Below are 9,141 nucleotides of genomic sequence, written 5' to 3'. Positions count from 1 at the left end.
TGTGTCTGAGAAAGTCTGCTTTCTAGCTCAGGGCTCATGAAGAAAGGAGCACTTCTTACCCAGGAGAGGGAGAAAGAGAGAGAGAGAGAGAGAGAGAGAGGTGGAGAGGGGGACAGAGAGAGAGAGAGAGAGAGAGAGGGAGGGGGACAGAGAGAGAGAGAGAGAGAGAGAGAGAGAGAGAGAGAGAGAGAGAGAGAGAGAGAGAGAGAGAGAGAGAGAGAGAGAGAGAGAGAGAGAGAGAGAGAGAGAGAGAGAGAGAGAGAGAGAGAGAGAGAGAGAGAGAGAGAGAGAGAGAGAGAGAACCTGGGTAAAACGTTCTGTCCTCCATCTACAGTAAGGTACATACCGTTCATCCCCATACATTCTCCCAGAGACAGTGACCCTTCCAGATCATCAGAGACCTGTGAAATGGCCGAGATAAGAGACACCCACCTTCTATACAACAGGCCAGAAGGCAGGCAGACATCCAGTACTCACATACAACACATATGTATCGTGTTTGAGAGGGATTCTTTACCGTTTCTACTCAGGATGTTGGGTCGTACTTCTGGTAGGACCAGTGGCTCGTACAGAGCTCTTGAAGGAATGCACCAAGTACGTCTGCACGCACACACACACACACACACACACACACTACTTGGTCCGGAATGGAATTCTTCAAACATAATAAGTGTCATTGAATTTCAAATTGGTCACTTGGGGTTTTCCCTGGCTGATTGCAGGAGCGAGGCCTGCTCCTGTGCGATGTCTTCCTGACGTCTCCCAGCCCAATATGTGTCACGCTGAAGTAGATATGCAGTCTCTCTCTATAAAGAAGCTTTCACAGGCCACGGCTACCAACATTAACATCGTGTACACTTGGTTTACTGTACACAGTACATTCGTTGCCAAGTCAACACAGTACATGCCAGGATTAGTGGCACATGCCAGTGTTAGTTAACATCGTTTAAGGTTAGTTCCGTGGTTGTTTTTTTGTATGTGCTTGGGTGAGGGACCCAGTACTTGGAGACCGGTGTCAATTGGCCACTATGTGGTCAAATTAAAAGACAATTGGTCGGTCAATCAATCAATCAATCGAGGTTCCCAGAGAGAATAGTGTGTGTTAGCCACTGTTTTCCAGCTGCTGTCATTGAGGTTTACTGTGATGGGAAGATGTATATGAGGGTGGGGGTAACTGGGGTTGACACAGATGAGTTCCAGGATTGTGGCAACAGAGAGGATCCTCTCTCCAGACCCAGACAGTCAGACCTGGCTCTGATTGGACAGGGCTGAGGCTGAAAACCCTAACTCCGCTTCCTGTTCAGACCGGGCTGGTGATGACGGATGGAGGGAGGGAGGATGCCGGAAAATAAGAAAACCGAGCAATAAAAAACAGGAAAACTGATTGGAGAAAACAGGGAAAATCCTATTTTCCTGTGGGAATGGGTGGACTTCCCCTATGAGAGATGGATTGGTTTACACTGCCGTCAATATGTGGCTCATCAGCGTCAGAGTGACGGGTCCTGGAACACTTTATCTTGACCCATGGCCCCTCCTCTCCTCCCTTCGCTCCCCCTCCCCCCCCCCCCCCCCCCTCACCCTCTCAACCATCGGTGGTCAGGTTCAAAACGACTCCGTTTCCTATTACGACCAGCGGGATCACTGATGTAGTCCACCCCCATGTCAAGCATCTCCTCAGTCCTTCCTGTCCCTGGCGCTGCCATTGGCCCTCGTTGACCCCCCGGGGAACAAGCACCGACCTGTCAATCATCCGCAGTCTGCCCGCTATCCCCCTTACTTCTGCCCTGCTCCTAGCTTTGATCCCGTCCCCACATCAGACAGATAGTGTAGCCTCTGACCTCAGCGATAGCCTCGAGCGCTGTGATGATCATCCAGGACAGGGACTGTCTCGGGTATCCACCCCTCCTCCACTCACCGGGAGGGGTGAGTGGAGGAGGGGTGAGTGGAGGAGGGGTGGGTGGATGAGGGGTGAGTGGAGGAGGGGTGGGTGGAGGAGGGGTGAGTGGAGGAGGGGTGGGTGGAGGAGGGGTGAGTGGAGGAGGGGTGGGTGGGTGGAGGAGGGGTGAGTGGAGGAGGGGTGAGTGGAGGAGGGGTGGGTGGGTGGAGGAGGGGTGAGTGGAGGAGGGGTGGGTGGAGGAGGGGTGGGTGGGTGGGTTGAGGGAGACCCTAAACTGGGTGTTTAGGGTCACACATGGTTGAACGCCCACCCCCCCCCTCTCTCTCTTTGTTTCTCTCCTCCCAAGTGTTAATAACAGAGGCTGGCCCTGACATCATCATCATCCTATCCTCCACCTTAATCTGATAAACAAGCTAAAGAAAAGGGAGTCCAGCCACTACCGATGGAGGTATTAACCTTTGCTGATGGAGCCTGTTGAAGGAGTCGGGGGGCGGGGGGAGGGGGAGAGGGGAGAGGGGGGGGGGGTCTGGCTGTTTGAGACAGTGAATGTGCCTCTCTCCGCTCGCCCTGACACAGAGCGAGGGCTGTCACTAAACTAGGTTAACCTGCCAGTCGATGAGCAAGCGCAGACTCTTTACATGATGTGTTTTTCACAGTCAGGGCACACAAGCTGTCTGCTGGGAACAGAGAGCTGTGTATGGGCCTCTGACCCCTCCTACACACACTCACATACAGTATGTACACACACACACACACACACTCACACAGTATGTACACACATTCACACACACACGGACAAATTGACTCAGTCCCTAAAGATTAACTATAACGCTGGAAAAACGCGCAGGTGGTTTGAGTAGGAGAGATTCTACCATGTGAGTGTGTCCTTCAACACAAAGAGCCAGGATAGAGCAACGCCTCGTCGGACGCAAGGCCCGGCGGAATGCAAGGATGACCAACCACTGGCACTCAATCATTCAACGGCGTGTTAGTTTATGCCTCGTCATCAGAATAAATCAGTTATTTCCATCTGCTTCTGGCTGCTATAGCGGACGAGAGAAATATGGGACGCTCCTATTCAGGGTTGACGGATTTGACAATTCTCGCCTCGCCCGTCTCCGCCCTCGCTCGCATGGGATGCGAGGGGAAAGCTAGACACCATGTATACCAATTGAGACACAGCGAGTGTGGGCTAAAAAGCTTCATAAATCAAAGCACTCAGAAACTGCATTTCCAGAACTCCCCGCAGGATATGCGTGCTGGAAAGGACCGCCCGTTTGTGGTCCAAAGTAAGAATTTAGTTCTAGGCAAACAATGAATACCCGTTGCACAATATTTGGTGAGTCCGTAAATCGCTACCGTGGGGGAGCAAGGACCGGTGTGCCGGTAACACTGGGCCACAGCAATTTTCAACTTTTGACAAATTCCATTCTAACCGGACGAAACTGCCAGCTTTAAAGAACCCAGTCCCTTACAAGTACAATTAAACGTTAAATCTTGTACGTTTAATTGTACGAAAACGCTGTAACAACTGACCTAGCCCTTATTGCTCTCAACATGTAGCCCCTTAAAAAGGGTATTGGGCTAAAGTGCGACGTAGCCTCATTTAAATCGTGCTTTCTGCACAATTTTGGTGGAGAGATTTAACCGGTGAGAGTCCATATGGGACGGTTCCCATCCTCCTCCGCAGGGATGCTGCAAACAGCCTCGCGCTGTGGACGGTGGGGGATGTGCGGGTGCCGCTGTCCTGTGAGTCCATGCGCATCCCTAACTACCCGGCAGCTCAACCAAACCCCGCAGTAAAACACAACAGTCTAAAAGCCGCCGGGGCCGCGGTAGACAACGATGCTTGTCGGACTCACCAGTCGGTGGACGAAGTCTCGTTAATGACATCCTGGTAGGCTGTGAGAAGGGCCAGTCTGTTCTTGCTGAGATTCACAGCCATGTTGCTGTCTCTGCAATCATCCGGACCGGTGTAATACTGTAATGGGAGAAGCGGAGGATACAGAGAAACTGCGGAGTAGAGAGAGAGATAGGAACGGAGAGAGGGAGGGGGAGAGAGAGACTCGTAGTGGTTGAACAAAGAGGCAGTGCAACTCCCTAGCGGCGGAAGGCAGAATACCGCGTGGTCCTAATGCGGGAATGGGACCGGTTTCAGACCATCTGTTTAAAAGGCTGACGGTGTGAATTTAATAAAGACTTTCAGAAGGATGGTTGTTTTTTGAGGAGAGAGAGAGAGAGAGAGCAATGGAAAAGCTGCTCTGTTGCTGTGTGTATGCCCCCTTCCTCCCTAGAGATAAATGTTTGCTGTCTGGGCCTGTGAAGGAAAGATTCACCCTGAAGGCTGTCTCTCTCGCTCTCTTATCTGTCTCACTCGCCCTCTCTTTCTGCTTTTCACTTTCTCTTTGTCTGTAACTGCACTTACATTTACATGTATGCATTTAACAGACGCTTCTATCCAAAGCGACTTCCACGCACTTATCTTTCTCACTCCTTTTACTGGCATGCACCCAAGAGAACCCGGCAGGGGCGTCTTTGCGTCCTATTCCATCCCAGACTCGAGTCACCATCCCTGGGGTGGAGAATTGTGTCAGTGGGCTGTTACGTCAGACCCCTGGAGCTGTGTGAGAGGCAAGCCAGGCCCATGGCTGTGGGGCAGTCGAAGCCTCAAACACAGTCAGTCAGAGCAGTGTGTTACGCAGTCAAACGTGTGGAAATATGGACAGTGTGGACAGAAATATTGTTTACAGGTCAAGGCATAAATAAGGTTGGCTGTAATTGCCTCCCTCTGTCCTCTGCTCCTCCTTGTTGTTTTGTTTGCAGGGTCGCGGGAAGAGGTGAGGAGGTCGTTAACCTGATCAGGTACATCTGGGACCTGGCTAGGAAGCTAACCCTTAGAGCAGTGGTTCTCGACCCTGGTCCTCAGGGAACCCCTGCCCTGCATGTTGTAGATGTTTCCCTGCTCCAACACACCTGATTCTAATGAATGCTCGTTATAAAGCCTAATGGCGAGCAGAAGCCTGGTAACGACCATTGATTAGAATCAGGTGTGTTGGAGCAGAGAAACATCTATGGCGGGTACAGGGTCCCTGAGGACCAGGGTCAAGAACCACTCCCTTTTGCATGTGAGCAAAGTTTTTACCCAAACAGTGAGACCCTTTGGGGGGCGGGACAAGAGCTTGTATGTCAGCCCTCATTGGCTCACTTCCTCCTCAGTCCCTCCTGGCACTGGCAGAGAGAGCTGTCACTCCGATCTGCTCGGCAGAGAGTGTGGCAGAAGTTATATAAATAGAAAGAGATAGTAATCTGTGAGACACGTTTTGTAATGTTCTCATTCTCTGAACCCACAAAGCATTTTTATCCACACCTGCTGTGAGGTAGATTAGACGGTTTTCAGATCAAGTTAAGGATTGGTGAGGATAGATAATCCTGTGGGATACATTTACATTTAGTCATTTAGCAGACGCTCTTATCCAGAGCGACTTACAGTAAGTACAGGGACATTCCCCCTTGGCAAGTAGGGTGAAGTGCCTTGCCCAAGGACACAACGTCAGTTGGCATGACCGGGAATCGAAATGGCAACCTTCGGATTACTAGCCCGATTCCCTCACCGCTCAGCCACCTGATTCCCTACACGGGATACACAAAAATGAAGAAGCTACCTTCACAGGTACATGCTCTTACCATACACACAACAGCCTTGTACTGTACAAACACACACACACACCTGCTGTGTTGTCCGGTGAGGATGTGTGTTTGCCCCAGAGCGCCCCCCCTCACCTCCAACTCATTAACGTTAATTAATTCTCCTCATCCATCCGGTGCAAACTTCCAAGGTGCCAATTATTTTCTTCTGCTGACGCTGATTGTTCTCAGGAAATACATCTGTCCAACAGGACCTGGGCACACATCCAGCACTTATCTGTTCCCGAGCAGAGTGTGTTTGTGTGTGTATACAACATGTACTGTGTGTGTTTGAATGTGTGTGTGTGAGGAACATGTACAGTATGTATGTCTTAGATGCATGTGTGTATGCTTGTACATGAGTGAGTGTGTGTGAGGAACACATACAGTATGCTAGTGTTACATGCATGTCTGTGTTATACTGACCCTCCATGCCTGAAACTTAGAGCCACAGCCTGCTAGAGAAGGCAGGCCAAAGCAGGCGGGCCAAAGCAGGCGGGCCAAAGCAGGCGGGCCAAAGCAGGCGGGCCAAAGCAGGCGGGCCAAAGCAGGCGGGCCAAAGCAGGCGGGCCAAAGCAGGCGGGCCAAAGCAGGCGGGCCAGCCAGATCCATAGAAACTTGGCTCAGAGACGAGACTTTCTGCGCAGAGTAGAGGAGAACAGGCCAGCTCTGCTTCAAGCTGGGAATCAATGAATCCCACTCAGGAATCATGTGCTGGATCAGTTCTGCACCTTAGGAAAGTGGAACCAAAGCCTTCAGAATGCGGAACTGTTGTCATCAGAATCAGAGTGACTGTACTCACAGTTCTAGAATCAGGAGAGCCTTCCAGAGTTGTTCTAGTGATAGAAATGCATTTTTTTCTCCATCTTTATCTCTGTTGGGTCAGAGCAACAAGGGAAATTGGGGGTTAGGAATCCTTGTTTTCTGACTTTTAGGCCAGAAGAGCATTGATTTATTGATCTGAGTCTATATTTGGATACACACACGCACGCGCACACCTCCCGACCCTGTGCCACTTGTGCGTCTCACCTCTGGGGCCGGCGTGTTACCGTGACAACGGAAGGTTCTGTTCCTGAAGGTTCTGGAATGTGTTCAGTTCCTCGTCGATTTGATCGTTTACTCGCTGTGTACCGCCTGACCCTTGTGCTGCAGCCATCAACAACAATGTGTGTGTGTGCGCATAACTAATTGATTAACCCCTTTCGCTGTTCTTCTGCTTTGCTTCTCTCTCGAGATCTTTCTGATGAGAATACGGAAGGCTGAAGAACTGAGACAGATTAAGAGGTAGCCTAAAGGGCCTTAAATAATTATTTGTCACTTAGCGAAGCGCGTTTGTTTCCTGTGTGTTCCTTCTGTTCGCCAAACTCTTAAATAGATAAATGTATATGTGATACTACATTACACCAGCATGGATGTTGCAATATTGTCATTCTAATTTTACATTTCAGTTCAGTGCAGTCAATGCTGACAAACGTTGTTTGCCAGTGCTTTGTCGCCATCTAGTGGTTGACTTAAGCTTGCATTATATATTGTCCACTTCCTCAAATACAAGCGAGTCATTTACAGTCGATGCACATAACACAACTTCCGAAAAGGACGCGTCTTTATTATCATAAATATACAGTGTTAAAACAAAAGGCTGATAGGTAAGAATAAACTCGTCTATTAGAGGGTTTCGGAGTACTGTTGGAACAGGTAACATTAAAAACAGAAACAGAAATAAAAAAATACCAGAAACAGGTGTGTTCTATGAACGATTTGATCTAAGATCTTTTACACAGGTTTAACAATAGAGAACTACCTGACAACTGCAGGAATTAGCTGTTCAAGTAACGACCTTACATCGGTAGAGTACAGTGGCTACCACAAGGATTTAGGCGTCAACTACACAAGAATAATCAGACACTAAAGTCTTCCACAACAGCCGACACTGAAGTAGCATGTGTAAAAGCACTGAAGATATACCATATTCACCAGATAGGGTTGTGGTCTCTACATGCACAATTGAATGTAAACATTTGATCTTAAAACCATAACATTTCTACAACATTACAAATATATATCCAACTGAAAAAGTTTAAATATTATCTATCCAGCACAACTTAATAAAAGAGCTTATGACATCAGAGGAATGTTCAGCTCCATTTTAAACTAGAACGCATTCCAGTAAGTAGACATTTTCAGACGTTATAAAATACAGCATTACGCTGCGGTAAGTTCTACTAAAACAGACGGAACCATGTTCTACAAAACAAATAAGTTCCAAAAAAAAGTTCCCAGTAAAAAAAAAATAATAATAATACAAATATGACAGCTAGAACTGTCTTGCGTGAGACAATGTTCCGGTAAATCCTTTGGTTGTGGTGGCTGACGTGCAAGTTAGTTACAAAAACAACCAACGCATGTCCAGTTCAACATGGCATTTTAACATCCGTTTGATAGATTCGTTTGACACAAGATAATAAAAATGACAACATTTTAACAAGACCGTATGAAAACACAATCTACAGAAATACCACCACCTCAAGTAGTGTCACCTGTCAACGTCATTCAACGGCGTACGATGAAACGCTGGCATCAGAGTGGAGATGGTTTACATAAATATGAAGAGATCAGTAGGCAGTAGGTGTGCAAATCCTCATAAACCAAACCCAGTCAATACAAAGGCGGATGGACATTTTAATAGAGGACAAACTCGTTTTCTGAAATGATGTTGATTCTTTGACTGTCAACACCAACTGACAAAGACCAAACCATTCGAAGGCCATCTTGCAGCGCGTTGGACGAATAGCACATCCATAAAAGAAAAATCACATACTAAGCGAGTTAACCCACACAACATAAAACTAATTTAAATGTAAAAGTTCTTAAGTTTGGTTTAATTTACTAAGCCTCCTGTTACCAGAGTAACTAAGGAAATACAATTTCACTGATTTATAATTAGTGATGAACATAATTTAAGTTCAGGTCATTAAGCTCTCACTATGTATGATACATAGCATCATACTATATTGAATATATACATATATCCGATTTAAGGCAGTGTAATATGATGTGTATATATGTTTTGTGTGTTAAGGTGAGGAGTGTGTGTGTGAGAGAGATTCTTATTGTGTGTTTGAAGACAGCTTAGAGATAGTTACTGATCTGTATTGATTGTCAGGCAGTCTGTTGCTGGTGGTTCTCTGTGTGGATAAGGTGATGGTACCGGCTCAGTGGAACAGGGGAAGATCCACGGTTCTTCTTTGTGGAACCGGTGAAGTTCCATCAGCTTTTCTGGGACAGTGCCATGGCTTTGGGCTGGGGCAGAACCGGACTGGGCCGGTCTTTGACGAGAACCTCCACCTCACTCTTCATGTCCTCGGCTTCTGTTGATCCTAGTTGTCCATTAGTACCACAGTCTTCACCTGGACTCTTATCAGAGTCCACACCAGGTGTCTCCTCCATCTCCTCCTCTTCCTCCTCCTCCTCCTCCTCCTCTTCCATCCCCACCTCCATCCTCTCATGTTCTTCCTTTCCCACCTTTACCGTCTCTCTCTCCTCCATCTCTCCTTTCTCTC

Source organism: Osmerus eperlanus, chromosome 27 (genome assembly GCF_963692335.1).
Source record: "Osmerus eperlanus chromosome 27, fOsmEpe2.1, whole genome shotgun sequence".
In the NCBI taxonomy this organism is placed as follows: domain Eukaryota; kingdom Metazoa; phylum Chordata; class Actinopteri; order Osmeriformes; family Osmeridae; genus Osmerus; species Osmerus eperlanus.
This window is presented reverse-complemented; position numbering follows the sequence as displayed.